This window comes from Schistocerca nitens, chromosome 5 (genome assembly GCF_023898315.1).
Source record: "Schistocerca nitens isolate TAMUIC-IGC-003100 chromosome 5, iqSchNite1.1, whole genome shotgun sequence".
Taxonomy (NCBI): Eukaryota; Metazoa; Arthropoda; class Insecta; order Orthoptera; family Acrididae; genus Schistocerca; species Schistocerca nitens.
This window is the reverse complement of record NC_064618.1, coordinates 304,806,873-304,819,140: the sequence shown is the minus strand read 5'-3', so window position 1 is coordinate 304,819,140 and position 12,268 is coordinate 304,806,873.

Genomic DNA, 12,268 nt, shown 5'->3' with positions numbered 1-12,268 from the left:
TTACATCTATGAAATATGGTATTTGACTACTTGATTACAAATAAAAAAGTACGTCTGTGCACGAACATCTCTTCAGCGATGGTTTGGGGCCTCGGCTGTTCAGTGCAAAAAGTCAAATCAAACACCTTTCAGCCGGCTTAATTTCCAAATTGTTGTTTTATTGGGCTAATAGTTTCGGCGATATATTACGCGTTCTTCAGGCCCCCTGACTGACGTGTAGGAGCATTCCAACCTCGGTTGCAGTCGAAGTAGGGCCAGCAATCGAAGACTGGAATCTGGAGATTTTTGAGACAGCGCTCACTTCAAACATCATCTAGTGAAGATGGCGGAACATATCGCGTAAACTGGTGGCCCAGTAAAAAAAAAAAAAAGTTTGGTTTGACACTAAAAAAAGTACGTTTTTCAGTGTTTTTGGAAATTCAAACCCATAACGGAGTGAAATAGAGGATAATAAGTTTTATGAAATCATTTCATTATGAAAGCGTTTTCAAAGCTAAATCTGTGAAATTTTGTATTTGGCTTCCAATGAATGGGGGGGCATGTGGAATGAAAATTTATAAAAAATATTTCGTTGCATTAAAAAATATTTAAATCCAGATCTGTGAAAACTGGTACTTCAGTGTTTGGGTAGACATAAAGAAATATGTGTTAGTGGATGGAACATTCTATGGAAATACCACCACAACAACTGAAAAAGCATCATTAACGAAAACGTAGGATTCTGACTTCCAGAATCATTGTTTCGTCAAAAGTACATTTTGAAGAGATCATGGCCTTAATTAGCGCGAAAAACTTCAAAGGTTTTGCAATTTTCGAACAAATTAAAAATTCAATTAAAGACAAATGAAATCTGTGCACATGATACATACACTCTATGCGATCGTAGCAGATGGTTCAAAATGGTTCAAATGGCTCTGAGCACTATGGGACTCAACTTGTAGGGAAGCAGCCTACTCACGCCGTAGTAAATTCACATCAGTCTTTCCATTGTGTGCCAGCCAGTCCGCTGTAACTAGTTCTGACATCATAAATGTTGCGCAATACTTTAAAAATCAAGCAAATAACCTAAAACATTTCTAGCATGTCAGGAGTAATACTAAAACAAAATGTGTTGAATATCAGTTCGATAACTTTAGCCATTTTCGAAATTTGGACGTTTTTCTGTAAAGATCATTGGCGCAACAGAAAAGAGATAGAGACTTCAAAGTTTATAATTAGATTCCTCTTTCATAATAATTTAATAGAAACAGTCTTCTGGATCTCACAAATTAAGATTTTAGTGGAAATTCATGATTTTCTGGTTTTCGTCTTAAAACTTAAGGAAGCAAGATAGATTAAGTAGGCTAATAAATAAGGCTAGGATGTTTATATTTAAGTAGAATGGAGATCCGCAATCACCATAAGGATTTGAGAAGTTTCATTTGAATACCTATAAAACTATAGCGATAGCGTATCTCCAAAGGGCCAGTTCAGAGCTCGTCTACTGCGTGCAGTGTAGTTAAATTATTTCTCTCGCCCAAAATATTTAACTTAGCCACGTCAAATTTTTATTATGATTACTTAGCTGTGTGCTGAATGCACATTTAAATTGAGAGCTTCATCGGCCATCAGCAAGAGAAGCTATGATTTATTCGGTAACTTAAAGTGGTGCATTACTAGCCCAGTGGCTAGTCGGGAGAGCCGATTTGATCAGGCGTTCCCTTAGTCGTCCGCACCGCGGCTTTATATATAAGAACGCCGCGCGAGGAAGAAGGCCCCAGTTCTCTCCAGACGCTGAATAGCACGCCATCTGTGTCGGGAGTCGCGTCGCGTCGGTATCATTGCTACAAACAGCCTCGGATGCCGTATTAAGTTACTCGGGATACGCATAACCATGAAATCATTTTCGAGTGAAGTGTTAATTCTGGGATGATTTTAATTATCTAGCTTCAGTTTGCGTATGTCGTATTTTCACGTGCCGCCGCGGGACAAACATTCTACCATTATTTAGCGTGGCGTTTGATGAAACTAATCATCAAATTATGGCGAGCATTCATTTAAACATTTAATTTGGACAGTTATAGTTGCATCAGCGCATTAGACTCCGAACTGCTCTGTTAGTCAGATTGTGTGGATTCTTTTGTTTTCATCTGTGACTTTCAGAATACAGAGAATTTTTAGAAAATCGTTTTTTGATTAGGAATCCCAGTCAATCTCCTAATTTCTCAGAGCTATAAGCTGCAGCTATAAGTGTGTTTCTCAGATGAAGTGGGCACTAGGAATTCTAATTACAGGCTTCACATTTTGCTAATCACTTTCTGGTTGCCAATATTGTAGTTAGAGACCCAGTGTTGAGAACGGCAAAAGACAGCATAAATAATAGGAACATTTTTAACAACAATAATTCCACCCGCCGCCGCACATATGGTTAATCGGCCGGGAAATGCAGTGTTTCTACATCCAAACAAATTATATAACAGCAACATATTTTTCCACCAGCCGCCCCACATATGGTGCATCGGCCGGGAATGAAATGTTTCAACATTCAAACAAACTATATAACAGCAACATATTTTCCAACCTGCCGCCCCACAAACTGCTGAGGTCATAAGTCCCCTAGAACTTAGAACTCCTTAAACCTAACTAACCTAAGGACAACACACACATCCATGCCTCCCTGCGACCGTAGCGGTCGCGCGGTTCCAGACTGTAGCGCCAGAACCGCTCGGCCACCAGCGGCCGGCGTAGCAGATGGCACTAAGTTTGTCTGTTACTATATGTCTTAGGCTTTCCTTTATTTGTCACGTTGTCCATGGCAAATTTTGTCCACTTCTTGGTACAGCGTCTTTCTGCAGCCAAACTGGTCGCGAACGCTTACAGAACTGTGCCGAGACAGTGTCGTCAATCTTTTCTCTGTCACTCTCCCGTACAGCAACTACCGAGCTGCAGAAAGGGACCGGCTCAACACAAAGATGCGAAGAATGCTAATCCAACATACTAAGGGGATAACTAATAATCGTTTGAGGAACCATATGTTTCAGGTACTTCTTCCCAAATTTAGTTCAGGAGGGACGACACGTTTTTGGGACTCAATCAGTTTACCGTAAGTGGCAATTTTGGAATCTTGCCCCCTCTTGCGAAAATTTCTGCCGACGTCCACACCTGCGGTTCATAAAAGATTCATCCTAATATTCTAGCTAATTTAATGTACTTTTCTTCCCTGAACGTTATGGATAGCAGCTGAATCTACAAGTTAATGTACCCAGTCATCTTTTTACTTACACCTAGGAATTATATTTCCACCATCAGTTGGCTTTATGTAAATTAATGTGGCATGTATTGCGTGCACGAGTTTTGAGTAGCTGTGGCACTGTCCAGTACCAGAAGTCAAAATTATCAGTTTAGTTTGAAAAGTCCTTGCAAAGTCCGAGAGATGGCACCATCGTCGCGTATCGAGGTCATGTTTAGTTAGTAGCATCTTTGGAAAGAACGCATACCAAGTTTCAGCCATGTTGGTCTATTTCTTTGTGTTTGGCGTTCGTGTGAATGAAGGAAGTCGACTGATTGTCAAAATATGGACGAAAAATAGTTTTGTGTGGTGAGTAAACATTACTTTATGACAGGCAAAACGCCTTAGGAGACTAAAGAGAAGCTTAATAAATATTACGGTGGCTCTGCAACTTCGATTAGAACAGTTTATACGTGGTTTCAAAATTTTCGGAGTGGCCATATGGCCACAAGTGATGCCGAACATTCTGGAGGCCCTGTGGAGGTTACGACTTCAGAAATCATTGATGAAATCCATGGTATGGTGTTGGATGACAGAAGAGTTAAGGTGCGTGAGATTGCTAGTGCTGTGGTCATCTCAAATGAATGGGTACGTAATACACTCCTGGAAATGGAAAAAAGAACACATTGACACCGGTGTGTCAGACCCACCTTACTTGCTCCGGACACTGCGAGAGGGCTGTACAAGCAATGATCACACGCACGGCACAGCGGACACACCAGGAACCGCGGTGTTGGCCGTCGAATGGCGCTAGCTGCGCAGCATTTGTGCACCGCCGCCGTCAGTGTCAGCCAGTTTGCCGTGGCATACGGAGCTCCATCACAGTCTTTAACACTGGTAGCATGCCGCGACAGCGTGGACGTGAACCGTATGTGCAGTTGACGGACTTTGAGCGAGGGCGTATAGTGGGCATGCGGGAGGCCGGGTGGACGTACCGCCGAATTGCTCAACACGTGGGGCGTGAGGTCTCCACAGTACATCGATGTTGTCGCCAGTGGTCGGCGGAAGGTGCACGTGCCCGTCGACCTGGGACCGGACCGCAGCGACGCACGGATGCACGCCAAGACCGTAGGATCCTACGCAGTGCCGTAGGGGACCGCACCGCCACTTCCCAGCAAATTAGGGACACTGTTGCTCCTGGGGTATCGGCGAGGACCATTCACAACCGTCTCCATGAAGCTGGGCTACGGTCCCGCACACCGTTAGGCCGTCTTCCGCTCACGCCCCAACATCGTGCAGCCCGCCTCCAGTGGTGTCGCGACAGGCGTGAATGGAGGGACGAATGGAGACGTGTCGTCTTCAGCGATGAGAGTCGCTTCTGCCTTGGTGCCAATGATGGTCGTATGCGTGTTTGGCGCCGTGCAGGTGAGCGCCACAATCAGGACTGCATACGACCGAGGCACACAGGGCCAACACCCGGCATCATGGTGTGGGGAGCGATCTCCTACACTGGCCGTACACCACTGGTGATCGTCGAGGGGACACTGAATAGTGCACGGTACATCCAAACCGTCATCGAACCCATCGTTCTACCATTCCTAGACCGGCAAGGGAACTTTCTGTTCCAACAGGACAATGCACGTCCGCATGTATCCCGTGCCACCCAACGTGCTCTAGAAGGTGTAAGCCAACTACCCTGGCCAGCAAGATCTCCGGATCTGTCCCCCATTGAGCATGTTTGGGACTGGATGAAGCGTCGTCTCACGCGGTCTGCACGTCCAGCACGAACGCTGGTCCAACTGAGGCGCAAGGTGGAAATGGCATGGCAAGCCGTTCCACAGGACTACATCCAGCATCTCTACGATCGTCTCCATGGGAGAATAGCAGCCTGCATTGCTGCGAAAGGTGGATATACACTGTACTAGTGCCGACATTGTGCATGCTCTGTTGCCTGTGTCTATGTGCCTGTGGTTCTGTCAGTGTGATCATGTGATGTATCTGACCCCAGGAATGTGTCAATAAAGTTTCCCCTTCCTGGGACAATGAATTCACGGTGTTCTTATTTCAATTTCCAGGAGTGTATTTTGCATAAACATTTGGACATGAGAAAGCAATCCGCAAGATGGGTTCCGCGATTGCTAACGCTTGACCAAAAACGGAATCGTGTGAAGTGTTGCAAGGATGCTTTGCAGCTCTTCAGGAAGAATCCGCAGGACTTTAAGCTTCGTTTCGTCACCGTGGATGAAACATGGATACATTACTATACTCATGAGACCAAAAATCAATTTAAAAAATGGGTTATCAAGAGAGAATCTGCACCAAAAAAGGCGAAGACCATTCCCTCGACCGGGAAGGTTATGGCGAATGTCTTTTGGGATTCGCAAGGGATAATCTTCTTCGACTATATGGAAAGCGGTAAAACTATTACAGGAGAATATTATTCATCGTTATTGGACCGTTTGAAAACAGAGCTGCAAGAAAAACGCCGGCGATAGGACCGCAAAAAAGTCCTTTTTCATCACGACAATGCACCAGCACACACCTCATAAGTTGTGGTCACAAAATTAATGGAAATATGATTCCAACTCGTTTCACATCCCCCCTATTCTCCAGACTTGGCTCCCTCGGACAGCTATTTGTTCCCCAATTTTAAGAAATGGCTGGCAGGACAAAGATTTTATTCAAACTAGGAGGTGATTGCAGAAACTTATAGCTGTTTTGCAGACTTGGACAATTCCTATTATTCAAAAGGGTCAACAAACTAGAACAGCGTTGGACGAAGTGTATAAGTCTAAAAAGAGTCTATGTCGAAAAATAAAAATGGTTTACCCCAAACAAGTAAGTAGTTTTTGTTTTTGCACGGACTTTTCAAACGCCCCTCGTATATACATTTTAGTTGTACATTTATTTTTGTGGTATGAGTAGTTGTGATCAAATCTGATTATCTTCAGATCTATGTAGCTGCGTGAGCAAGCTGTCGTGTCGAAATGAAACTATCATCAGTACACTGTTTAAAATACATTTAGATCAAAGCTGATCTTCAGATCCGTGTATTTATGTAAGCGTCCCGTCATGTCCAAATGGAGCTGCGCATTAGACCACCGTTATTATGTGTAATTCCTTATGGACATACCAGGTTGCATACGCAGCTACATTGATCTGAAGATGATAACGTTAATCGAAACTAGTCATACAAAAAAAAGGTGCTACCAGGTCAGAAAATAAACAATAAATTTTAAATATCAAACCGGTTGCTGAATCTCTCATGAAGAATGTGCAGGAAATAGTGAATGCTAGAATTGATATAGACATTTTGAGTGTCCAAATGAACAGTATCATAATATTTATGTAATATCTACCACTGCTGGCATTATTACCTGCCCGGAGAGCCACATGTTTAGCATACAATTCTGGGATCAGAGCAGGTACGCCAGCCCCGGATCGAATCTGCCCGATGGATTAACGACGAGGGCAGAGTGCCAATTAGCCTGGATGTGGTTCTTAGGTGGTTCCCCACATCCCAGTAAGTGAATATCGGGCTGATAACTAAGTTTCGCCTCATTATATAATTGGCAATATTCAGAAAATGTTCGCAGTCTTGCGCATGGTTGACACTACACGCAGGCACATGAGGTATATATAGGAAGGGCACCTGGCGACGCCATGAACTAACTATGCCAAATCCAATAGTAACCACATCGACCCCCCTACATAGATGCGGGACAAAGGCACATGAGATTGAAATAGGAGAAGAAGAAGCAGTTGGCAGTAATTATTTTGCATGGTTGTTTTGTACTTCTTTGCTCCTACTCCAGAGTACAAAAAACTCATGTGATTCAAAAATGACTGGGGAGAAATCTGTGAGCGCTGAAAGGTCTCCAGTCATTTGTTTACACAAGACGATATTTTCTAAACATGTGAAGATAGAACTTGGGGTAACTGAAGCATTGGATCAGAAAAGTTTTATTTTCAAATGAATCATACGACTTTTTGAGATCACATCTTTTGCATGCAATCACATACAAACATGAGATACATTTTGCAATTTCATTTAATTTTTACAAATGTTCAGTGACTCGCTGCGTACTCTAGCGAGCATGTCGCACTTATTGCAGTCACCGCTCCTGCATAATGCGTCACACTTCACCTACAGTTGTGGGAAGGGAAGACACATAGATGGAGTCTTTAACAACGTCCCCCCCCCCCCCCTTCTCTCTCCCCCACCCCCACCCAAAAATATAAAGGGATCACATCCTGTGAGATTAGGCGACACAGGAGGTCAACAATGGAATACGATATCCGGATGCCCTTACAGTGGTACAGTTGAACCATCATTAAGGAATTTCGGCGTGTGATGTTAGATTCACCTCAATTTTCTACCTTAATTTATTTTGGAGATATGGTACAACTGGATAAATCTTTTGAAACGTCAAGTAGTCTGTAATTCGAGTATACCTTCGTACCTTTCTTTTTTCTGTAGTAGTGAGCATGATTTTCCATAGCCATTTGTTCACAAACCATACATACGATGACAACCAAATAAATAAACGTCTATTTTAATTTTCATGGCATGAATCGAGTGAAGACTGTATTCCAACTATAAATACAGTTGTATTACATGAATATCTCTTTCATACTAGCACTTACTTTAAGCCGCTTTTACTAGGAACACCACTCCACCACCTTAGCAGTATCAGCTAAGGCAGTGTGACTGACATCTGTTAGCGACATCATAACATTACAGCATGCTAAATAACACAGGCTGGTTATCGCCTGGTATTATACTTTTTGTCAGTCTCCATTTCTGCTTCTCTTCTTCTCTCTATCTCTCTCTTTCTAGGGAATAAAGTAGAAAATCATTTTTGACGATTGTATTCAAGAGCCCGTTATGATATGCAGTAAGATTTTTGCACGAGTTTTCAGAGAATTAAGCCTACTGATTGCTTTTTTTAAAGTTGTAACAATGATTTTTTGCCTCTACAAGTAGGAAGTAACTTTCATTGGATCTTAAATAAATTTCACTTTTTGGCCGGCCGGTGTGGCCGTGCGGTTCGGCGCTTCAGTCTGGAACCGCGTGACCGCTACGGTCGCAGGCTCGAATCCTGCCTCGGGCATGGATGTGTGTGATGTCCTTAGATTAGTTAGGTTTAAGTAGTTCTAAGTTCTAGGGGACTGATGACCACAGATGTTAAGTCCCATAGTGCTCAGAGCCATTTGAACCATTTTTTGAAATTTCACTTTTTCTTGCCTTCTTAAGGGTTTGATGAACTCATAGTGCTTGTACGAAGAGCTCGTATTAAGAAGGGTGTAAGACAAGGCTGTAGCCTTTCGCCCCTACCCTTCAATCTGTACATCGAGGAAGTAATGATGGAAATAAAAGAAAGGTTCAGGAGTGGAATTAAAATACAAGGTGAAAGGATATCAATGATAAGATTCGCTGATGTCATTGCTATCCTGAGTGAAAGTGAAGAAGAATTAAATGATCTGCTGAACGGAATGAACAGTCTAATGAGTACACAGTATGGTTTTAGAGTAAATCGGAGAAATATGAGAAGTAGTAGAAATGAGAACAGCGAGAAACTTAACATCAGGATTGATGGTCACGAAGTCAATGAAGTTAAGGAATTCTGCTACCTAGGCAGTAAAATAACCAATGACGGACGGAGCAAGGAGGACATCAAAAGCAGACTCGCTATGGCAAAAAAGGCATTTCTGGCCAAGAGAAGTCTACTAATACCAAATACCGGCCTTAATTTGAGGAAGAAATTTCTGAGGATGTACGTCTGGAGTACAGCATTGTATGGTAGTGGAACATGGACTGTGGGAAAACCGGAACAGAAGAGAATCGAAGCATTTGAGATGTGGTGCTATAGACGAATGTTGAAAATTAGGTGAACTGATAAGGTAAGGAATGGGGAGGCTCTACGCAGAATCGGAGAGGAAAGGAATATGTGGAAAACACTGATACGGTGAAGGGACAGGATGATAGGACATCTGCTAAGACATGAGGGAATGACTTCCATGGTTCTAGAGGGAGCTGTATAGGGCAGAAACTGTAGAGGAAGACAGAGATTGGAATACGTCAAGCAAATAATTGAGGACGTAGGTTGCAAGTGCTACTCTGAGATGAAGAGGTTAGCACAGGAAAGGAATTCGTGGCGGGCCGCATCAAACCAGTCAGTAGACTGATGACCAAAAAAAAAAGAACTCATAGCAATCATTCGAGATCACTCTCTTTCCCAGTTCTAATTTTTTCCTTGATTATCAAAAAAAATTCGTTATATATTGAGAATGTTATACTTTTCTGTAATCTCTCACTACAAGACTTGTAAAAATTCATTTTCATAGCACCACAACAGAGAGAGGTCTTTAACATCGTTGTGAATGTTAATTAAATTCTCGAAATACTCCTCAAGTTGCTTGCATTTATTACAATGACAAGGCAGATCTAAGAACGCAAAGCGCACGCACGCGCGCGCGCGCGCGCGCGCACACACACACACACACACACACACACACACACACACACATCGATTAAAGTTGACGATGTAACAGCTGAAGTGCTGAATATTTATTGTTGCAAAATGTATAAATTCTTTAGAAAGAAAAATTCAACTATAGTACCCACAATCAATAATCTGGTAATCTGGAAACATTCACATCAAATTCCAGAATGCAACGAAGCTTACCCTTCAATACTATTTGAAACCTAATAATGAATACTTGTTAGTCGAAACTAAGCGTTTTAAATAGTGCAGTGCAAGTGGGGCTGTGTACTACGTATTAAATTCTTATCACTTTCTGTTGATACCTACCACTGTAGCAAATATTACCAGCTAAAGCCAGTATTCAAGCGGAAAGTGGTCACTTAAACACACATCGTGTGATGAAGTGTGAACTAGGACTGTCACGCAGCAGTTTTCGCAGAGATGGATGTTTTGTGCCATCTTAAACAGAGTTTCTACCATTTTATACGTGAACAGAAAGTGGGGGGACCTTCAAACAGGTGGCCAGAGCTGACTTTTTTTTATTTCCGTCAGACGATTTCGATCGCAAATTCTCGGTTTTCGTGTGTTACAAGGATGAGAAGAGAAAATTATCTAAAAACATACTGCTTTTTGAATGATTGGGAATAAAACATAGAAATTCATAGTACTGGCTCCTTACAGGGCAGGACCGGCCGCCTTGGTGCAGGTCTTATTACATTCGACGCCACATTGGACGAGCTGAGTGCGGAATGGGGATGAAATGGTGATGAAGACAACACTACACTCAGCCCCTGAGCGGAGAAAATCCCCGACCCAGCCCGGAATCGAACCCGGGCCCGTAGGATGGCAATTCATCACGCTGACCATTGTAAAACAAATCACAAATTTAAAGGAACAGGGATGTTGTTTTATTTATTTATTTATTTTCAATGAAGATCACTCTGTTGAAAGGAACATGTAGATCATTTCATTGTATAGTATGTGCATTACATACTGAGTGGTGAGAGATGCGTGAGGTTCATTGTCAGCTGTCAAATGTGCACACCGACTGCACCCGGCACATCCCAAGTGAGTGGGGGGTCGAGGAAGACTGCCTGAAGACAGTTGGTCAAGTTTTTTCCGATAGTGTGACCATCTATGAACCTCATTGTGGGCTTGCTGCAAGAAATACCAAAAGTCAAGTCGCGGCTTGGCAGCATCCCCATAGAGGTACACGATCGTCCAACATTTGACCCAGATGATCGACTGTGATTTAGTCGCCGGAAAGTAGTCACTCTCCGGATGTAAGAAGGAAGCAGGTGTAATATGTTGCGGGGTCACACGGAGGTAGCAAGCCACCATCTGTCTTCCTAGGAGCCATACGTCCTCCACCGCGATACAAGTTAAGCGGCGATGGTCGTCATCCACTTGGCGACATTTCGGGCATAGTGGAGTGTCCACTAGTCCAATTGCATGGAGCCGTTGGTTGGTGTTCAACTTGCCACAGGCGACAGAGAACCACAGTGCCCGAACGAAGGTAGGAAGGAATTTTTGGTGCACATGTCTCCAAATCCGCGGCCAATGCAACCTAGGGTGTTTGAGTTCAATGACATTGCGACTTATCCGTCGTAGCAGCCAAACAAAATAATCCTTCGGTCTCGTGCGCGGAAGCTTGCCTCTGATATAACTAAATTCCACGAAAAATGTTGATACATGTGCAAAATGTGGCGTAATGTTGCCCACCGCCACCGGAGGTGTGAGGGACGCTGGAACCAGGAGATCCAGTAGGCGGGATGTAAGGGAATCACGCCCGCTACGCCATTGCTTGTACATCGTGGCTAGAAGGAGCGCCGTCGCTCGGCAGTGAACATTCGTAAGTCCGAGTCCTCCCTTGTCCGTAGGGAGTGTGAACGTTGCGTATCGCACGTTGAGGGGCGATCCAATCATCACAAAATAGTGTAGTGCTGATTGAAGTCGACGTCCGAGCGTGAGCGGTAGGGACAGGATCTGCGAAATATGCACCATTAGAGAAACCACATAAGTGTTCAGATACTCGACTCGCTGCAAAGCATCAAGGCGCCGTAGGAGATGTTGTCGGACCATGGTACGTGTTGTCTGTCGTTGCACATAAGGAAAAGGACTGATTTCCGGCGTAAGGCCCCTTCCAACTAGCATTGCCGCCAATTTGTTCATGTTCACTGCACTACCCGCCGACACACTGTGGTCCAACAACAGTTCAAGGACCGTCTTCACCTCTTCCTCAGAACGAACGAGCAGCAGGAGGTCATCCGCATAGGCACGACATTTGAAGGTGTAGCCCCGTAGTTCCATCCCAGAGAGAGAATTTGTTAGCCTCCCAATTAATGGTTCCAACGCTATCGCGAACAGCAGCATCGAAAGAGGGCAGCCCTGGCGAATGGATCGTCGAATTTGAATAGGCCCTGTAATACGCCCATTAACCTGTACCAAGGATTGTACGCCCCCATAAATCCTTCTAATAAGAACAGTAAAACGGTATGGAAATCCCATTTGTTTCAGTACAGCGTACAGATAGTTGTGGCGCACCTTATCAAAAGCACCGTCAAAATCAACC